We start from the raw sequence: 22,395 nt of genomic DNA on the forward strand, positions 1-22,395 counted from the left end.
TGACCCTCTGACAGTGCGGCACTCCCTCAATACTGACCCTCTGACAGTGCAGCACTCCCTCAGTACTGACCCTCTGACAGTGCAGCACTCCCTCCGTACTGACTTCTGACAGTCCAGCACTCCCTCAGTACTGACCCTCTGACAGTGCAGCACTCCCTCAGTACTGACCCTCTGACAGTGCGGCACTCCCTCAGTACTGACCCTCTGACAGTGCGGCACTCCCTCAGTACTGACCCTCTGACAGTGCAGCACTCCCTCAGTACTGACCCTCTAACAGTGCAGCACTCCCTCAGTACTGACCCTTTGACAGTGCGGCACTCCCTCAGTACTGACCCTCTGACAATGCAGCACTCCCTCAGTACTGACCCTCTGACAGTGTGGCACTCCCTCAATACTGACCCTCTGACAGTGCAGCACTCCCTCAGGACTGACCCTCTGACAGTGCAGCACTCCCTCAGTACTGACCCTCTGACAGTGTGGCACTCCCTCAGTACTGACCCTCTGACAGTGCGGCACTCCCTCAGTACTGACCCTCTGACAGTGCAGCGCTCCCTCAGTACTGACTTCTGACAGTCCAGCACTCCCTCAGTACTGACCCTCTGACGGTGCGGCACTCCCTCAGTACTGACCCTCTGACAGTGCAGCACTCCCCCAGTACTGACCCTCTGACAGTGCAGCACTCCCTCAGTACTGACCCTCTGACAGTGCAGCACTCCCCCAGTACTGACCCTCTGACAGTGCAGCACTCCCTCAGTACTGACCCTCTGACAGTGCAGCACTCCCTCAGTACTGACCCTCTGACAATGCAGCACTCCCTCAGTACTGACTCTCTGACAGTGCAGCACTCCCCCAGTACTGACCCTCTGACAGTGCTGTGCTCCCTCAGCACTGACCCTCTGACAGTGCGGCACTCCCTCAGTACTGACCCTCTGACAATGCGGCACTCCCTCAGTACCGACCCTCAGACAGTGCGGCGCTCCCGCAGCACTGACCCTCTGACAGTGCAGCACTCCCTCAGTACTGACCCTCTGACAGTGTGGTGCTCCCTCAATACTGAACTCGTGTTCCCATTTTTTACCCAATTTTTTTTTTCTCCCAATTAAGGGGCAATTTAGTGTGGCTAATCCACCTACCCTGCACATCTTTGGGTTGTGGGGGTGAGACCCACGCAGACCCGGGGAGAATGTGCAAACTCCACACGGGCAGTGACACGGGATCGAACCTGGGACCTCAGTGCCGTGAGGCAGCAGTGCTAACCACTGCATCACCGTGACGCCCCTCAGTTCTTGTGTTCCCCGACGCAATCTAACCACAATTATATAAAATGATGCAATAATGGAATTTGGTGTTGAGTTACATTTTGACATTTGTGTGACTTTTTTGGTTCCTGTCCAGATAGCCCATTGCTTAAAATAATCACTCCCTCAGTACTGACCCTCTGACAGTGCAGCACTCCCTCAGTACTGACCCTCTGACAGTGCAGCACTCCCTCAGTACTGACCCTCTGACAGTGCGGCACTCCCTCAGTACTGACCCTCTGACAGTGCAGCACTCCCTCAGTACTGACCCTCTAACAGTGCAGCACTCCCTCTGTACTGACCCTCTGACAGTACGCCACTACCTTAGTACTGACCGTCTGACAGTGCAGCACTCCCTCAGTACTGACCCTTTGACAGTGCGGCACTCCCTCAGTACTGACCCTCTGACAATGCAGCACTCCCTCAGTACTGACCCTCTGACAGTGCGGCACTCCCTCAGTACTGACCCTCTGACAGTGCAGCACTCCCTCAGTACCGACCCTCTGACAGTGCAGCACTCACTCAGTCCTGACCCTCTGACAGTGCGGCACTCCCTCAGTACTGACCCTCTGACAGTGCAGCACTCCCTCAGTACTGACCCTCTGACAGTGCAGCACTCCCTCAGTACTGACCCTCTGACAGTGCAGCACTCCCTCAGTACTGACCCTCTGACAGTGCGGCACTCCCTCAGTACTGACCCTCTGACAGTGCAGCACTCCCTCAGTACTGACCCTCTGACAGTGCAGCACTCCCTCAGTACTGACCCTCTGACAGTGCAGCACTCCCTCAGTACTGACCCTCTGACAGTGCAGCACTCCCTCAGTACTGACCCTCTGACACTGTGGCACTACCTCAATACTGACCCTCTGACAGTGCAGCACTCCCTCAGTACTGACCCTCTGACAGTGCGGCACTCCCTCAGTACTGACCCTCTGACAGTGCAGCACTCCCTCAGTACTGACCCTCAGACAGTGCAGCACTCCCTCAGTACTGACTCTCTGACAGTGCAGCACTCCCTCAGTACTGACCCTCTGACACTGTGGCACTACCTCAATACTGACTCTCTGACAGTCCAGCACTCCCTCAGTACTGACCCTCAGACAGTGCAGCACTCCCTCAGTACTGACTTCTGACAGTCCAGCACTCCCTCAGTACTGACCCTCAGACAGTGCAGCACTCCCTCAGTACTGACCCTCTGACAGTGCAGCATTCCCTCAGTACTGACCCTCTGACAGTGCAGCACTCCCTCAGTACTGACCCTCAGACAGTGCAGCACTCCCTCAGTCCTGACCCTCTGACAGTGCGGCACTCCCTCAGTACTGACCCTCTGATAGTGCAGCACTCCCTCAGTACTGACCCTCTGACAGTGCAGCACTCCCTCAGTACTGACCCTCTGACAGTGCAGCACTCCCTCAGTACTGACCCTCTGACAGTGCAGCACTCCCTCAGTACTGACCCTCTGACAGTGCAGCACTCCCTCAGTACAGACCCTCTGACACTGTGGCACTCCCTCAATACAGACCCTCTGACAGTACAGCACTCCCTCAGTACTGATCCTCTGACAGTGCGCCACTCCCTCAGTACTGACCCTCTGACAGTACGCCACTACCTTAGTACTGACCGTCTGACAGTGCAGCACTCCCTCAGTACTGATCCTCTGACAGTCCAGCACTCCCTCAGTACTGACCCCCTGACAGTGCAGCACTCCCTCAGTACTGACCCACTGACAGTGCAGCACTCCCTCAGTACTGACCCTCTGACAGTGCGGCACTCCCTCAGTACTGACCCTCTGACAGTGCGGCACTCCCTCAGTACTGACCCTCTGACAGTGTGGCACTCCCTCAATACTGACCCTCTGACAGTGCTGCACTCCCTCAGTACTGACCCTCTGACAGTGCAGCACGCCCTCAATACTGACCCTCTGACAGTGTGGCACTCCCTCAGTACTGACCCTCTGACAGTGCAGCACTCCCTCAGTACTGACCCTCTGACAGTGCAGCACTCCCTCAGTACTGACCCTCTGACAGTGCAGCACTCCCTCAGTACTGACCCTCTGACAGTGCAGCACTCCCTCAGTACTGACCCTCTGACAGTGCAGCACTCCCTCAGTACTGACCCTCTGACAGTGTGGCACTCCCTCAGTACTGACCCTCTGACAGTGCAGCACTCCCTCAGTACTGACCCTCTGACAGTGCAGCACTCCCTCAGTACTGACCCTCTGACAGTCCAGCACTCCCTCAGTACTGACCCTCTGACAGTGTGGCACTCCCTCAGTACTGACCTTCTGACAGTGCAGCACTCCCCCAGTACTGACACTCTGACAGTGCAGCACTCCCTCAGTACTGACCCTCTGACAGTGCAGCACTCCCTCAGTACTGACTCTCTGACAGTGCAGCACTCCCCCAGTACTGACCCTCTGACAGTGCTGTGCTCCCTCAGCACTGACCCTCTGACAGTGCGGCACTCCCTCAGTACTGACCCTCTGACAATGCGGCACTCCCTCAGTACCGACCCTCTGACAGCGCAGCACTCCCTCAGTACTGACCCTCTGACAGTGCGGCACTCCGTCAGTACTGACCCTCTGACAGTGCAGCACTCCCTCAGTACTGACCCTCTGACAGTGCAGCACTCCCTCAGTACTGACCCTCTGACAGTGCGGCACTCCCTCAGTACTGACCCTCTGACAGTGCAGCACTCCCTCAGTACTGACCCTCTGACAGTGCAGCACTCCCTCAGTACTGACCCTCTGACAGTGCGGTGCTCCCTCAATACTGAACTCGTGTTCCCATTTTTTACCCAATTTTTTTTTTCTCCCAATTAAGGGGCAATTTAGTGTGGCTAATCCACCTACCCTGCACATCTTTGGGTTGTGGGGGTGAGACCCACGCAGACCCGGGGAGAATGTGCAAACTCCACACGGACAGTGACACGGGATCGAACCTGGGACCTCAGTGCCGTGAGGCAGCAGTGCTAACCACTGCATCACCGTGACGCCCCTCAGTTCTTGTGTTCCCCGACGCAATCTAACCACAATTATATAAAACGATGCAATAATGGCATTTGGTGTTGAGTCACATATTGACATTTGTGTGACTTTTTTGGTTCCTGTCCAGATAGCCCATTGCTTAAAATAATCACTCCCTCAGTACTGACCCTCTGACAGTGCAGCACTCCCTCTGTACTGACCCTCTGACAGTACGCCACTACCTTAGTACTGACCGTCTGACAGTGCAGCACTCCCTCAGTACTGACCCTTTGACAGTGCGGCACTCCCTCAGTACTGACCCTCTGACAATGCAGCACTCCCTCAGTACTGACCCTCTGACAGTGCGGCACTCCCTCAGTACTGACCCTCTGACAGTGCAGCACTCCCTCAGTACCGACCCTCTGACAGTGCAGCACTCCCTCAGTACTGACCCTCTGACAGTGCGGCACTCCCTCAGTACTGACCCTCTGACAGTGCAGCACTCCCTCAGTACTGACCCTCTGACAGTGCAGCACTCCCTCAGTACTGACCCTTTGACAGTGCAGCACTCCCTCAGTACTGACCCTCTGACAGTGCGGCACTCCCTCAGTACTGACCCTCTGACAGTGCAGCACTCCCTCAGTGCTGACCCTTTGACAATACGACACTACCTTAGTACTGACCTTCTGACAGTGCAGCACTCCCTCAGTACTGACCCTGTGACAGTGCAGCACTCCCTCAGTACTGACCCTCTGACAGTGCAGAACTCCCTCAGCACTGACCCTCTGACAGTGCAGCACTCCCTCAGTACTGACCCTCTGACAGTGCAGCACTCCCTCAGTACTGACCCTCTGACACTGTGGCACTACCTCAATACTGACCCTCTGACAGTGCAGCACTCCCTCAGTACGGACCCTCTGACAGTGCGGCACTCCCTCAGTACTGACCCTCTGACAGTGCAGCACTCCCTCAGTACTGACCCTCAGACAGTGCAGCACTCCATCAGTACTGACTCTCTGACAGTGCAGCGCTTCGTCAGTACTGACCCTCAGTCAGTGCAGCACTCCCTCAGTACTGACTTCTGACAGTCCAGCACTCCCTCAGTACTGACCCTCAGACAGTGCAGCACTCCCTCAGTACTGACCCTCTGACAGTGCAACACTCCCTCAGTACTGACCCTCTGACAGTGCAGTACTCCCTCAGTACTGACCCTCTGACAGTGCAGCACTCCCTCAGTACTGACCCTCTGACAGTGCAGCACTTCTTCAGTACTGACCCTCTGACAGTGCAGCACTCCCTCAGTGCTGACCCTCTGACAGTGAGGTGCTCCCTCAGTACTGACCCTCTGACAGTGCAGTACTCCCTCAGTACTGACCGTCTGACAGTACAACACTACCTTAGTACTGACCTTCTGACAGTGCAGCCGTCCCTCAGTACTGACCCTCTGACAGTGCGGCACTCCCTCAGTACTGACCCTCTGACAGTGCGGCACTCCCTCAGTACTGACCCTCTGACAGTGCAGCACTCCCTCAGTACTGACCCTCTGACAGTGCAGCACTCCCTCAGTACTGACCCTCTGATAGTGCAGCACTCCCTCAGTACTGACCCTCTGACAGTGCAGCACACCCTCAGTACTGACCCTCTGGCACTGTGGCACTACCTCATTACTGACCCTCTGACAGTGCAGCACTCCCTCAGTACTGACCCTCTGACAGTGCGGCACTCCCTCAGTACTGACCCTCTGACAGTGCAGCACTCCCTCAGTACTGACCCTCAGACAGTGCAGCACTCCATCAGTACTGACTCTCTGACAGTGCAGCGCTTCGCCAGTACTGACCCTCAGTCAGTGCAGCACTCCCTCAGTACTGACCCTCAGACAGTGCAGCACTCCCTCAGTACTGACCCTCTGACAGTGCAGCATTCCCTCAGTACTGACCCTCTGACAGTGCAGCACTCCCTCAGTACTGACCCTCTGACAGTGCGGCACTCCCTCAGTACTGACCCTCTGACAGTGCAGCACTCCCTCAGTACTGACCCTCTGACAGTGCAGCACTCCCTCAGTACTGACCCTCTGATAGTGCAGCACTCCCTCAGTACTGACCCTCTGACAGTGCGGCACTCCCTCAGTACTGACCCTCTGATCGTGCAGCACTCCCTCAGTACTGACCCTCTGACAGTGCAGCACTCACTCAGTACTGACCCTCTGACAGTGCAGCACTCCCTCAGTACTGACCCTCTGACAGTGCAGCACTCCCTCAGTTCTGACCCTCTGACAGTGCAGCACTCCCTCAGTACTGACCCTCTGACACTGTGGCACTCCCTCAATACTGACCCTCTGACAGTGCAGCAGTCCCTCAGTACTGACCCTCTTACAGTGCGGCACTCCCTCAGTACTGACCCTCTGACAGTGCAGCACTCCCTCAGTACTGACCCTCAGACAGTGCAGCACTCCCTCAGTACTGACTCTCTGACAGTGCAGCGCTTCGTCAGTACTGACCCTCAGACAGTGCAGCACTCCCTCAGTACTGACTTCTGACAGTCCAGCCCTCCCTCAGTACTGACCCTCAGACAGTGCAGCACTCCCTCAGTACTGACCCTCTGACAGTGCAGCATTCCCTCAGTACTGACCCTCTGACAGTGCAGCGCTTCTTCAGTACTGACCCTCTGACAGTGCAGCACTCCCTCAGTACTGACCCTCTGACAGTGCAGCACTTCTTCAGTACTGACCCTCTGACAGTGCAGCACTCCCTCAGTGCTGACCCTCTGACAGTGCAGCACTCCCTCAGTGCTGAACCTTTGACAGTGCAGCGCTCCCTCAGTACTGACCCTCTGACAGTGCAGTACTCCCTCAGTACTGACCTCTGACAGTACGACACTACCTTAGTACTGACCTTCTGACAGTGCAGCCGTCCCTCAGCACTGACCCTCTGACAGTGCGGCACTCCCTCAGTGCTGACCCTCTGACAGTGCGGCACTCCCTCAGTACTGACCCACTGACAGTGCAGCACTCCCTCAGTACTGATCCTCTGACAGTGCGGCACTCCCTCAGTACTGACCCTCTGACAGTGCAGCACTCCCTCAGTACTGACCCTCTGACAGTGCAGCACTCCCTCAGTACTGACCCTCTGACAGTGCAGCACTCCCTCAGTACTGACCCTCTGACACTGTGGCACTCCCTCAATACTGACCCTCTGACAGTGCAGCACTCCCTCAGTACTGACCCTCTGACAGTGCGGCACTCCCTCAGTACTGACCCTCTGACAGTGCAGCACTCCCTCAGTACTGACCCTCAGACAGTGCAGCACTCCCTCAGTACTGACTCTCTGACAGTGCAGCGCTTCGTCAGTACTGACCCTCAGACAGTGCAGCACTCCCTCAGTACCGACTTCTGACAGTCCAGCACTCCCTCAGTACTGACCCTCAGACAGTGCAGCACTCCCTCAGTACTGACCCTCTGACAGTGCAGCACACCCTCAGTACTGACCCTCTGACACTGTGGCACTACCTCATTACTGACCCTCTGACAGTGCAGCACTCCCTCAGTACTGACCCTCTGACAGTGCTGCACTCCCTCAGTACTGACCGTCTGACAGTGCAGCACTCCCTCAGTACTGACCCTCAGACAGTGCAGCACTCCATCAGTACTGACTCTCTGACAGTGCAGCGCTTCGTCAGTACTGACCCTCAGTCAGTGCAGCACTCCCTCAGTACTGACTTCTGACAGTCCAGCACTCCCTCAGTACTGACCCTCTGACAGTGCGGCACTCCCTCAGTACTGACCCTCTGACAGTGCGGCACTCCCTCAGTACTGACCCTCTGACAGTGCGGCACTCCCTCAGTACTGACCCTCTGACAGTGCAGCACTCCCTCAGTACTGACCCTCAGACAGTGCAGCACTCCCTCAGTACTGACCCTCTGACAGTGCAGCATTCCCTCAGTACTGACCCTCTGACAGTGCAGCACTCCCTCAGTACTGACCCTCTGACAGTGCGGCACTCCCTCAGTACTGACCCTCTGACAGTGCAGCACTCCCTCAGTACTGACCCTCTGACAGTGCAGCACTCCCTCAGTACTGACCCTCTGATAGTGCAGCACTCCCTCAGTACTGACCCTCTGACAGTGCGGCACTCCCTCAGTACTGACCCTCTGATCGTGCAGCACTCCCTCAGTACTGACCGGCTGACAGTGCAGCATTACCTCAGTACTGACCCTCTGACAGTGCAGCACTCCCTCAGTACTGACCCTCTGACAATGTGGCACTCCCTCAATACTGACCCTCTGACAGTGCAGCAGTCCCTCAGTACTGACCCTCTTACAGTGCGGCACTCCCTCAGTACTGACCCTCTGACAGTGCAGCACTCCCTCAGTACTGACCCTCAGACAGTGCAGCACTCCCTCAGTACTGACTCTCTGACAGTGCAGCGCTTCGTCAGTACTGACCCTCAGACAGTGCAGCACTCCCTCAGTACTGACTTCTGACAGTCCAGCACTCCCTCAGTACTGACCCTCAGACAGTGCAGCACTCCCTCAGTACTGACCCTCTGACAGTGCAGCATTCCCTCAGTACTGACCCTCTGACAGTGCAGCGCTTCTTCAGTACTGACCCTCTGACAGTGCAGCACTCCCTCAGTACTGACCCTCTGACAGTGCAGCACTTCTTCAGTACTGACCCTCTGACAGTGCAGCACTCCCTCAGTGCTGACCCTCTGACAGTGCAGCACTCCCTCAGTGCTGACCCTTTGACAGTGCAGCGCTCCCTCAGTACTGACCCTCTGACAGTGCAGTACTCCCTCAGTACTGACCTCTGACAGTACGACACTACCTTAGTACTGACCTTCTGACAGTGCAGCCGTCCCTCAGCACTGACCCTCTGACAGTGCGGCACTCCCTCAGTGCTGACCCTCTGACAGAGCGGCACTCCCTCAGTACTGACCCACTGACAGTGCAGCACTCCCTCAGTACTGACCCTCTGACAGTGCGGCACTCCCTCAGTACTGACCCTCTGACAGTGCAGCACTCCCTCAGTACTGACCCTCTGACAGTGCAGCACTCCCTCAGTACTGACCCTCTGACAGTGCAGCACTCCCTCAGTACTGACCCTCTGACACTGTGGCACTCCCTCAATACTGACCCTCTGACAGTGCAGCACTCCCTCAGTACTGACCCTCTGACAGTGCGGCACTCCCTCAGTACTGACCCTCTGACAGTGCAGCACTCCCTCAGTACTGACCCTCAGACAGTGCAGCACTCCCTCAGTACTAACTCTCTGACAGTGCAGCGCTTCGTCAGTACTGACCCTCAGACAGTGCAGCACTCCCTCAGTACTGACTTCTGACAGTCCAGCACTCCCTCAGTACTGACCCTCAGACAGTGCAGCACTCCCTCAGTACTGACCCTCTGACAGTGCAGCATTCCCTCAGTACTGACCCTCTGACAGTGCAGCGCTTCTTCAGTACTGACCCTCTGACAGTGCAGCACTCCCTCAGTACTGACCCTCTGACAGTGCAGCACTTTTTAAGTACTGACCCTCTGACAGTGCAGCACTCCCTCAGTGCTGACCCTCTGACAGTGCAGCACTCCCTCAGTGCTGACCCTTTGACAGTGCAGCGCTCCCTCAGTACTGACCCTCTGACAGTGCAGTACTCCCTCGGTACTGACCCTCTGACAGTACGACACTACCTTAGTACTGACCTTCTGACAGTGCAGCCGTCCCTCAGCACTGACCCTCTGACAGTGCAGCATTCCCTCAGTACTGACCCTCTGACAGTGCAGCACTTCTTCAGTACTGACCCTCTGACAGTGCAGCACTCCCTCAGTACTGACCCTCTGACAGTGCAGCACTTCTTCAGTACTGACCCTCTGACAGTGCAGCACTCCCTCAGTGCTGACCCTCTGACAGTGCAGCACTCCCTCAATGCTGACCCTTTGACAGTGCAGCGCTCCCTCAGTACTGACCCTCTGACAGTGCAGCACTCCCTCAGTACTGACTTCTGACAGTCCAGCACTCCCTCAGTACTGACCCTCAGACAGTGCAGCACTCCCTCAGTACTGACCCTCTGACAGTGCAGCATTCCCTCAGTACTGACCCTCTGACAGTGCAGCGCTTCTTCAGTACTGACCCTCTGACAGTGCAGCACTCCCTCAGTACTGACCCTCTGACAGTGCAGCACTTCTTCAGTACTGACCCTATGACAGTGCAGCACTCCCTCAGTGCTGACCCTCTGACAGTGCAGCACTCCCTCAGTGCTGACCCTCTGACAGTGCAGCGCTCCCTCAGTACTGACCCTCTGACAGTGCAGTACTCCCTCAGTACTGACCTCTGACAGTACGACACTACCTTAGTACTGACCTTCTGACAGTGCATCCGTCCCTCAGCACTCACCCTCTGACAGTGCGGCACTCCCTCAGTGCTGACCCTCTGACAGTGCGGCACTCCCTCAGTACTGACCCACTGACAGTGCAGTACTCCCTCAGTACTGACCGTCTGACAGTACAACACTACCTTAGTACTGACCTTCTGACAGTGCAGCCGTCCCTCAGTACTGACCCTCTGACAGTGCGGCACTCCCTCAGTACTGACCCTCTGACAGTGCGGCACTCCCTCAGTACTGACCCTCTGACAGTGCAGCACTCCCTCAGTACTGACCCTCTGACAGTGCAGCACTCCCTCAGTACTGACCCTCTGATAGTGCAGCACTCCCTCAGTACTGACCCTCTGACAGTGCAGCACACCCTCAGTACTGACCCTCTGGCACTGTGGCACTACCTCATTACTGACCCTCTGACAGTGCAGCACTCCCTCAGTACTGACCCTCTGACAGTGCGGCACTCCCTCAGTACTGACCCTCTGACAGTGCAGCACTCCCTCAGTACTGACCCTCAGACAGTGCAGCACTCCATCAGTACTGACTCTCTGACAGTGCAGCGCTTCGCCAGTACTGACCCTCAGTCAGTGCAGCACTCCCTCAGTACTGACCCTCAGACAGTGCAGCACTCCCTCAGTACTGACCCTCTGACAGTGCAGCATTCCCTCAGTACTGACCCTCTGACAGTGCAGCACTCCCTCAGTACTGACCCTCTGACAGTGCGGCACTCCCTCAGTACTGACCCTCTGACAGTGCAGCACTCCCTCAGTACTGACCCTCTGACAGTGCAGCACTCCCTCAGTACTGACCCTCTGATAGTGCAGCACTCCCTCAGTACTGACCCTCTGACAGTGCGGCACTCCCTCAGTACTGACCCTCTGATCGTGCAGCACTCCCTCAGTACTGACCCTCTGACAGTGCAGCACTCACTCAGTACTGACCCTCTGACAGTGCAGCACTCCCTCAGTACTGACCCTCTGACAGTGCAGCACTCCCTCAGTTCTGACCCTCTGACAGTGCAGCACTCCCTCAGTACTGACCCTCTGACACTGTGGCACTCCCTCAATACTGACCCTCTGACAGTGCAGCAGTCCCTCAGTACTGACCCTCTTACAGTGCGGCACTCCCTCAGTACTGACCCTCTGACAGTGCAGCACTCCCTCAGTACTGACCCTCAGACAGTGCAGCACTCCCTCAGTACTGACTCTCTGACAGTGCAGCGCTTCGTCAGTACTGACCCTCAGACAGTGCAGCACTCCCTCAGTACTGACTTCTGACAGTCCAGCCCTCCCTCAGTACTGACCCTCAGACAGTGCAGCACTCCCTCAGTACTGACCCTCTGACAGTGCAGCATTCCCTCAGTACTGACCCTCTGACAGTGCAGCGCTTCTTCAGTACTGACCCTCTGACAGTGCAGCACTCCCTCAGTACTGACCCTCTGACAGTGCAGCACTTCTTCAGTACTGACCCTCTGACAGTGCAGCACTCCCTCAGTGCTGACCCTCTGACAGTGCAGCACTCCCTCAGTGCTGAACCTTTGACAGTGCAGCGCTCCCTCAGTACTGACCCTCTGACAGTGCAGTACTCCCTCAGTACTGACCTCTGACAGTACGACACTACCTTAGTACTGACCTTCTGACAGTGCAGCCGTCCCTCAGCACTGACCCTCTGACAGTGCGGCACTCCCTCAGTGCTGACCCTCTGACAGTGCGGCACTCCCTCAGTACTGACCCACTGACAGTGCAGCACTCCCTCAGTACTGATCCTCTGACAGTGCGGCACTCCCTCAGTACTGACCCTCTGACAGTGCAGCACTCCCTCAGTACTGACCCTCTGACAGTGCAGCACTCCCTCAGTACTGACCCTCTGACAGTGCAGCACTCCCTCAGTACTGACCCTCTGACACTGTGGCACTCCCTCAATACTGACCCTCTGACAGTGCAGCACTCCCTCAGTACTGACCCTCTGACAGTGCGGCACTCCCTCAGTACTGACCCTCTGACAGTGCAGCACTCCCTCAGTACTGACCCTCAGACAGTGCAGCACTCCCTCAGTACTGACTCTCTGACAGTGCAGCGCTTCGTCAGTACTGACCCTCAGACAGTGCAGCACTCCCTCAGTACCGACTTCTGACAGTCCAGCACTCCCTCAGTACTGACCCTCAGACAGTGCAGCACTCCCTCAGTACTGACCCTCTGACAGTGCAGCACACCCTCAGTACTGACCCTCTGACACTGTGGCACTACCTCATTACTGACCCTCTGACAGTGCAGCACTCCCTCAGTACTGACCCTCTGACAGTGCTGCACTCCCTCAGTACTGACCGTCTGACAGTGCAGCACTCCCTCAGTACTGACCCTCAGACAGTGCAGCACTCCATCAGTACTGACTCTCTGACAGTGCAGCGCTTCGTCAGTACTGACCCTCAGTCAGTGCAGCACTCCCTCAGTACTGACTTCTGACAGTCCAGCACTCCCTCAGTACTGACCCTCTGACAGTGCGGCACTCCCTCAGTACTGACCCTCTGACAGTGCGGCACTCCCTCAGTACTGACCCTCTGACAGTGCGGCACTCCCTCAGTACTGACCCTCTGACAGTGCAGCACTCCCTCAGTACTGACCCTCAGACAGTGCAGCACTCCCTCAGTACTGACCCTCTGACAGTGCAGCATTCCCTCAGTACTGACCCTCTGACAGTGCAGCACTCCCTCAGTACTGACCCTCTGACAGTGCGGCACTCCCTCAGTACTGACCCTCTGACAGTGCAGCACTCCCTCAGTACTGACCCTCTGACAGTGCAGCACTCCCTCAGTACTGACCCTCTGATAGTGCAGCACTCCCTCAGTACTGACCCTCTGACAGTGCGGCACTCCCTCAGTACTGACCCTCTGATCGTGCAGCACTCCCTCAGTACTGACCGGCTGACAGTGCAGCATTACCTCAGTACTGACCCTCTGACAGTGCAGCACTCCCTCAGTACTGACCCTCTGACAATGTGGCACTCCCTCAATACTGACCCTCTGACAGTGCAGCAGTCCCTCAGTACTGACCCTCTTACAGTGCGGCACTCCCTCAGTACTGACCCTCTGACAGTGCAGCACTCCCTCAGTACTGACCCTCAGACAGTGCAGCACTCCCTCAGTACTGACTCTCTGACAGTGCAGCGCTTCGTCAGTACTGACCCTCAGACAGTGCAGCACTCCCTCAGTACTGACTTCTGACAGTCCAGCACTCCCTCAGTACTGACCCTCAGACAGTGCAGCACTCCCTCAGTACTGACCCTCTGACAGTGCAGCATTCCCTCAGTACTGACCCTCTGACAGTGCAGCGCTTCTTCAGTACTGACCCTCTGACAGTGCAGCACTCCCTCAGTACTGACCCTCTGACAGTGCAGCACTTCTTCAGTACTGACCCTCTGACAGTGCAGCACTCCCTCAGTGCTGACCCTCTGACAGTGCAGCACTCCCTCAGTGCTGACCCTTTGACAGTGCAGCGCTCCCTCAGTACTGACCCTCTGACAGTGCAGTACTCCCTCAGTACTGACCTCTGACAGTACGACACTACCTTAGTACTGACCTTCTGACAGTGCAGCCGTCCCTCAGCACTGACCCTCTGACAGTGCGGCACTCCCTCAGTGCTGACCCTCTGACAGAGCGGCACTCCCTCAGTACTGACCCACTGACAGTGCAGCACTCCCTCAGTACTGACCCTCTGACAGTGCGGCACTCCCTCAGTACTGACCCTCTGACAGTGCAGCACTCCCTCAGTACTGACCCTCTGACAGTGCAGCACTCCCTCAGTACTGACCCTCTGACAGTGCAGCACTCCCTCAGTACTGACCCTCTGACACTGTGGCACTCCCTCAATACTGACCCTCTGACAGTGCAGCACTCCCTCAGTACTGACCCTCTGACAGTGCGGCACTCCCTCAGTACTGACCCTCTGACAGTGCAGCACTCCCTCAGTACTGACCCTCAGACAGTGCAGCACTCCCTCAGTACTAACTCTCTGACAGTGCAGCGCTTCGTCAGTACTGACCCTCAGACAGTGCAGCACTCCCTCAGTACTGACTTCTGACAGTCCAGCACTCCCTCAGTACTGACCCTCAGACAGTGCAGCACTCCCTCAGTACTGACCCTCTGACAGTGCAGCATTCCCTCAGTACTGACCCTCTGACAGTGCAGCGCTTCTTCAGTACTGACCCTCTGACAGTGCAGCACTCCCTCAGTACTGACCCTCTGACAGTGCAGCACTTTTTAAGTACTGACCCTCTGACAGTGCAGCACTCCCTCAGTGCTGACCCTCTGACAGTGCAGCACTCCCTCAGTGCTGACCCTTTGACAGTGCAGCGCTCCCTCAGTACTGACCCTCTGACAGTGCAGTACTCCCTCGGTACTGACCCTCTGACAGTACGACACTACCTTAGTACTGACCTTCTGACAGTGCAGCCGTCCCTCAGCACTGACCCTCTGACAGTGCAGCATTCCCTCAGTACTGACCCTCTGACAGTGCAGCACTTCTTCAGTACTGACCCTCTGACAGTGCAGCACTCCCTCAGTACTGACCCTCTGACAGTGCAGCACTTCTTCAGTACTGACCCTCTGACAGTGCAGCACTCCCTCAGTGCTGACCCTCTGACAGTGCAGCACTCCCTCAATGCTGACCCTTTGACAGTGCAGCGCTCCCTCAGTACTGACCCTCTGACAGTGCAGCACTCCCTCAGTACTGACTTCTGACAGTCCAGCACTCCCTCAGTACTGACCCTCAGACAGTGCAGCACTCCCTCAGTACTGACCCTCTGACAGTGCAGCATTCCCTCAGTACTGACCCTCTGACAGTGCAGCGCTTCTTCAGTACTGACCCTCTGACAGTGCAGCACTCCCTCAGTACTGACCCTCTGACAGTGCAGCACTTCTTCAGTACTGACCCTATGACAGTGCAGCACTCCCTCAGTGCTGACCCTCTGACAGTGCAGCACTCCCTCAGTGCTGACCCTCTGACAGTGCAGCGCTCCCTCAGTACTGACCCTCTGACAGTGCAGTACTCCCTCAGTACTGACCTCTGACAGTACGACACTACCTTAGTACTGACCTTCTGACAGTGCATCCGTCCCTCAGCACTCACCCTCTGACAGTGCGGCACTCCCTCAGTGCTGACCCTCTGACAGTGCGGCACTCCCTCAGTACTGACCCACTGACAGTGCAGCGCTCCCTCAGTACTGACCCTCTGACAGTGCGGCACTCCCTCAGTACTGACCCTCTGACAGTGCAGCACTCCCTCAGTACTGACCCTCTGACAGTGCAGCACTCCCTCAGTACTGACCCTCTGACAGTGCAGCACTCCCTTAGTACTGACCCTCTGACACTGTGGCACTCCCTCAATACTGACCCTCTGACAGTGCAGCACTCCCTCAGTACTGACCCTCTGACAGTGCGGCACTCCCTCAGTACTGACCCTCTGACAGTGCAGCACTCCCTCAGTACTGACCCTCTGACAGTGCAGCACTCCCTCAGTACTGACTTCTGACAGTCCAGCACTCCCTCAGTACTGACCCTCAGACAGTGCAGCACTCCCTCAGTACTGACCCTCTGACAGTGCAGCATTCCTCAGTACTGACCCTCTGACAATGCAGCGCTTCTTCAGTACTGACCCTCTGACAGTGCAGCACTCCCTCAGTACTGACCCTCTGACAGTGCAGCACTTCTTCAGTACTGACCCTCTGACAGTGCAGCACTCCCTCAGTGCTGACCCTCTGACAGTGCAGCACTCCCTCAGTGCTGACCCTTTGACAGTGCAGCGCTCCCTCAGTACTGACCCTCTGACAGTGCAGCACTCCCTCAGTACTGACCCTTTGACAGTGCGGCACTCCCTCAGTACTGACCCTCTGACAATGCAGCACTCCCTCAGTACTGACCCTCTGACAGTGCGGCACTCCCTCAGTACTGACCCTCTGACAGTGCAGTACACTCCCTCAGTACCGACCCTCTGACAGTGCAGCACTCCCTCAGTACTGACCCTCTGACAGTGCGGCACTCCCTCAGTACTGACCCTCTGACAGTGCAGCACTCCCTCAGTACTGACCCTCTGACAGTGCAGCACTCCCTCAGTACTGACCCTTTGACAGTGCAGCACTCCCTCAGTACTGACCCTCTGACAGTGCGGCACTCCCTCAGTACTGACCCTCTGACAGTGCAGCACTCCCTCAGTACTGACCCTTTGACAATACGACACTACCTTAGTACTGACCTTCTGACAGTGCAGCACTCCCTCAGTACTGACCCTCTGACAGTGCAGCACTCCCTCAGTACTGACCCTCTGACAGTGCAGAACTGCCTCAGCACTGACCCTCTGACAGTGCAGCACTCCCTCAGTACTGACCCTCTGACAGTGCAGCACTCCCTCAGTACTGACCCTCTGACAGTGCAGCACTCCCTCAGTACTGACCCTCTGACACTGTGGCACTACCTCAATACTGACCCTCTGACAGTGCAGCACTCCCTCAGTACTGACCCTCTGACAGTGCAGCACTTCTTCAGTACTGTCCCTCTGACAGTGCAGCACTCCCTCAGTGCTGACCCTCTGACAGTGCAGCACTCCCTCACTGCTGACCCTTTGACAGTGCAGCGCTCCCTCAGTACTGACCCTCTGACAGTGCAGTACTCCCTCAGTACTGACCGTCTGACAGTACGACACTACCTTAGTACTGACCTTCTGACAGTGCAGCCGTCCCTCAGCACTGACCCTCTGACAGTGCAGCATTCCCTCAGTACTGACCCTCTGACAGTGCAGCGCTTCTTCACTACTGACCCTCTGACAGTGCAGCACTCCCTCAGTACTGACCCTCTGACAGTGCAGCACTTCTTCAGTACTGACCCTCTGACAGTGCAGCACTCCCTCAGTGCTGACCCTCTGACAGTGCAGCACTCCCTCAGTGCTGACCCTTTGACAGTGCAGCGCTCCCTCAGTACTGACCCTCTGAGAGTGCAGCGCTCCCTCAGTACTGACCCTCTGACAGTGCAGCACTCCCTCAGTACTGACCCTTTGACAGTGCGGCACTCCCTCAGTACTGACCCTCTGACAATGCAGCACTCCCTCAGTACTGACCCTCTGACAGTGCGGCACTCCCTCAGTACTGACCCTCTGACAGTGCAGCACTCCCTCAGTACCGACCCTCTGACAGTGCAGCACTCCCTCAGTACTGACCCTCTGACAGTGCAGCACTCCCTCAGTACTGACCCTCTGACAGTCCAGCACACCCTCAGTACTGACCCTCTGACAGTGTGGCACTCCCTCAGTACTGACCTTCTGACAGTGCAGCACTCCCCCAGTACTGACACTCTGACAGTGCAGCACTCCCTCAGTACTGACCCTCTGACAGTGCGGCACTCCCTCAGTACTGACCCTCTGACAGTGCAGCACTCCCTCAGTACTGACCCTCAGACAGTGCAGCACTCCATCAGTACTGACTCTCTGACAGTGCAGCACTCCATCAGTACTGACTCTCTGACAGTGCAGCGCTTCGTCAGTACTGACCCTCAGTCAGTGCAGCACTCCCTCAGTACTGACTTCTGACAGTCCAGCACTCCCTCAGTACTGACCCTCTGACAGTGCGGCACTCCCTCAGTACTGACCCTCTGACAGTGCGGCACTCCCTCAGTACTGACCCTCTGACAGTGCGGCACTCCCTCAGTACTGACCCTCTGACAGTGCAGCACTCCCTCAGTACTGACCCTCAGACAGTGCAGCACTCCCTCAGTACTGACCCTCTGACAGTGCAGCATTCCCTCAGTACTGACCCTCTGACAGTGCAGCACTCCCTCAGTACTGACCCTCTGACAGTGCGGCACTCCCTCAGTACTGACCCTCTGACAGTGCAGCACTCCCTCAGTACTGACCCTCTGACAGTGCAGCACTCCCTCAGTACTGACCCTCTGATAGTGCAGCACTCCCTCAGTACTGACCCTCTGACAGTGCGGCACTCCCTCAGTACTGACCCTCTGATCGTGCAGCACTCCCTCAGTACTGACCGGCTGACAGTGCAGCATTACCTCAGTACTGACCCTCTGACAGTGCAGCACTCCCTCAGTACTGACCCTCTGACAATGTGGCACTCCCTCAATACTGACCCTCTGACAGTGCAGCAGTCCCTCAGTACTGACCCTCTTACAGTGCGGCACTCCCTCAGTACTGACCCTCTGACAGTGCAGCACTCCCTCAGTACTGACCCTCAGACAGTGCAGCACTCCCTCAGTACTGACTCTCTGACAGTGCAGCGCTTCGTCAGTACTGACCCTCAGACAGTGCAGCACTCCCTCAGTACTGACTTCTGACAGTCCAGCACTCCCTCAGTACTGACCCTCAGACAGTGCAGCACTCCCTCAGGACTGACCCTCTGACAGTGCAGCATTCCCTCAGTACTGACCCTCTGACAGTGCAGCGCTTCTTCAGTACTGACCCTCTGACAGTGCAGCACTCCCTCAGTACTGACCCTCTGACAGTGCAGCACTTCTTCAGTACTGACCCTCTGACAGTGCAGCACTCCCTCAGTGCTGACCCTCTGACAGTGCAGCACTCCCTCAGTGCTGACCCTTTGACAGTGCAGCGCTCCCTCAGTACTGACCCTCTGACAGTGCAGTACTCCCTCAGTACTGACCTCTGACAGTACGACACTACCTTAGTACTGACCTTCTGACAGTGCAGCCGTCCCTCAGCACTGACCCTCTGACAGTGCGGCACTCCCTCAGTGCTGACCCTCTGACAGAGCGGCACTCCCTCAGTACTGACCCACTGACAGTGCAGCACTCCCTCAGTACTGACCCTCTGACAGTGCGGCACTCCCTCAGTACTGACCCTCTGACAGTGCAGCACTCCCTCAGTACTGACCCTCTGACAGTGCAGCACTCCCTCAGTACTGACCCTCTGACAGTGCAGCACTCCCTCAGTACTGACCCTCTGACACTGTGGCACTCCCTCAATACTGACCCTCTGACAGTGCAGCACTCCCTCAGTACTGACCCTCTGACAGTGCGGCACTCCCTCAGTACTGACCCTCTGACAGTGCAGCACTCCCTCAGTACTGACCCTCAGACAGTGCAGCACTCCCTCAGTACTAACTCTCTGACAGTGCAGCGCTTCGTCAGTACTGACCCTCAGACAGTGCAGCACTCCCTCAGTACTGACTTCTGACAGTCCAGCACTCCCTCAGTACTGACCCTCAGACAGTGCAGCACTCCCTCAGTACTGACCCTCTGACAGTGCAGCATTCCCTCAGTACTGACCCTCTGACAGTGCAGCGCTTCTTCAGTACTGACCCTCTGACAGTGCAGCACTCCCTCAGTACTGACCCTCTGACAGTGCAGCACTTTTTAAGTACTGACCCTCTGACAGTGCAGCACTCCCTCAGTGCTGACCCTCTGACAGTGCAGCACTCCCTCAGTGCTGACCCTTTGACAGTGCAGCGCTCCCTCAGTACTGACCCTCTGACAGTGCAGTACTCCCTCGGTACTGACCCTCTGACAGTACGACACTACCTTAGTACTGACCTTCTGACAGTGCAGCCGTCCCTCAGCACTGACCCTCTGACAGTGCAGCATTCCCTCAGTACTGACCCTCTGACAGTGCAGCACTTCTTCAGTACTGACCCTCTGACAGTGCAGCACTCCCTCAGTACTGACCCTCTGACAGTGCAGCACTTCTTCAGTACTGACCCTCTGACAGTGCAGCACTCCCTCAGTGCTGACCCTCTGACAGTGCAGCACTCCCTCAATGCTGACCCTTTGACAGTGCAGCGCTCCCTCAGTACTGACCCTCTGACAGTGCAGCACTCCCTCAGTACTGACTTCTGACAGTCCAGCACTCCCTCAGTACTGACCCTCAGACAGTGCAGCACTCCCTCAGTACTGACCCTCTGACAGTGCAGCATTCCCTCAGTACTGACCCTCTGACAGTGCAGCGCTTCTTCAGTACTGACCCTCTGACAGTGCAGCACTCCCTCAGTACTGACCCTCTGACAGTGCAGCACTTCTTCAGTACTGACCCTATGACAGTGCAGCACTCCCTCAGTGCTGACCCTCTGACAGTGCAGCACTCCCTCAGTGCTGACCCTCTGACAGTGCAGCGCTCCCTCAGTACTGACCCTCTGACAGTGCAGTACTCCCTCAGTACTGACCTCTGACAGTACGACACTACCTTAGTACTGACCTTCTGACAGTGCATCCGTCCCTCAGCACTCACCCTCTGACAGTGCGGCACTCCCTCAGTGCTGACCCTCTGACAGTGCGGCACTCCCTCAGTACTGACCCACTGACAGTGCAGCGCTCCCTCAGTACTGACCCTCTGACAGTGCGGCACTCCCTCAGTACTGACCCTCTGACAGTGCAGCACTCCCTCAGTACTGACCCTCTGACAGTGCAGCACTCCCTCAGTACTGACCCTCTGACAGTGCAGCACTCCCTTAGTACTGACCCTCTGACACTGTGGCACTCCCTCAATACTGACCCTCTGACAGTGCAGCACTCCCTCAGTACTGACCCTCTGACAGTGCGGCACTCCCTCAGTACTGACCCTCTGACAGTGCAGCACTCCCTCAGTACTGACCCTCTGACAGTGCAGCACTCCCTCAGTACTGACTTCTGACAGTCCAGCACTCCCTCAGTACTGACCCTCAGACAGTGCAGCACTCCCTCAGTACTGACCCTCTGACAGTGCAGCATTCCTCAGTACTGACCCTCTGACAATGCAGCGCTTCTTCAGTACTGACCCTCTGACAGTGCAGCACTCCCTCAGTACTGACCCTCTGACAGTGCAGCACTTCTTCAGTACTGACCCTCTGACAGTGCAGCACTCCCTCAGTGCTGACCCTCTGACAGTGCAGCACTCCCTCAGTGCTGACCCTTTGACAGTGCAGCGCTCCCTCAGTACTGACCCTCTGACAGTGCAGCACTCCCTCAGTACTGACCCTTTGACAGTGCGGCACTCCCTCAGTACTGACCCTCTGACAATGCAGCACTCCCTCAGTACTGACCCTCTGACAGTGCGGCACTCCCTCAGTACTGACCCTCTGACAGTGCAGTACACTCCCTCAGTACCGACCCTCTGACAGTGCAGCACTCCCTCAGTACTGACCCTCTGACAGTGCGGCACTCCCTCAGTACTGACCCTCTGACAGTGCAGCACTCCCTCAGTACTGACCCTCTGACAGTGCAGCACTCCCTCAGTACTGACCCTTTGACAGTGCAGCACTCCCTCAGTACTGACCCTCTGACAGTGCGGCACTCCCTCAGTACTGACCCTCTGACAGTGCAGCACTCCCTCAGTACTGACCCTTTGACAATACGACACTACCTTAGTACTGACCTTCTGACAGTGCAGCACTCCCTCAGTACTGACCCTCTGACAGTGCAGCACTCCCTCAGTACTGACCCTCTGACAGTGCAGAACTGCCTCAGCACTGACCCTCTGACAGTGCAGCACTCCCTCAGTACTGACCCTCTGACAGTGCAGCACTCCCTCAGTACTGACCCTCTGACAGTGCAGCACTCCCTCAGTACTGACCCTCTGACACTGTGGCACTACCTCAATACTGGCCCTCTGACAGTGCAGCACTCCCTCAGTACTGACCCTCTGACAGTGCAGCACTTCTTCAGTACTGTCCCTCTGACAGTGCAGCACTCCCTCAGTGCTGACCCTCTGACAGTGCAGCACTCCCTCAGTGCTGACCCTTTGACAGTGCAGCGCTCCCTCAGTACTGACCCTCTGACAGTGCAGTA

This window comes from Scyliorhinus torazame, chromosome 15 (genome assembly GCF_047496885.1).
Source record: "Scyliorhinus torazame isolate Kashiwa2021f chromosome 15, sScyTor2.1, whole genome shotgun sequence".
Lineage (NCBI taxonomy): Eukaryota > Metazoa > Chordata > Chondrichthyes > Carcharhiniformes > Scyliorhinidae > Scyliorhinus > Scyliorhinus torazame.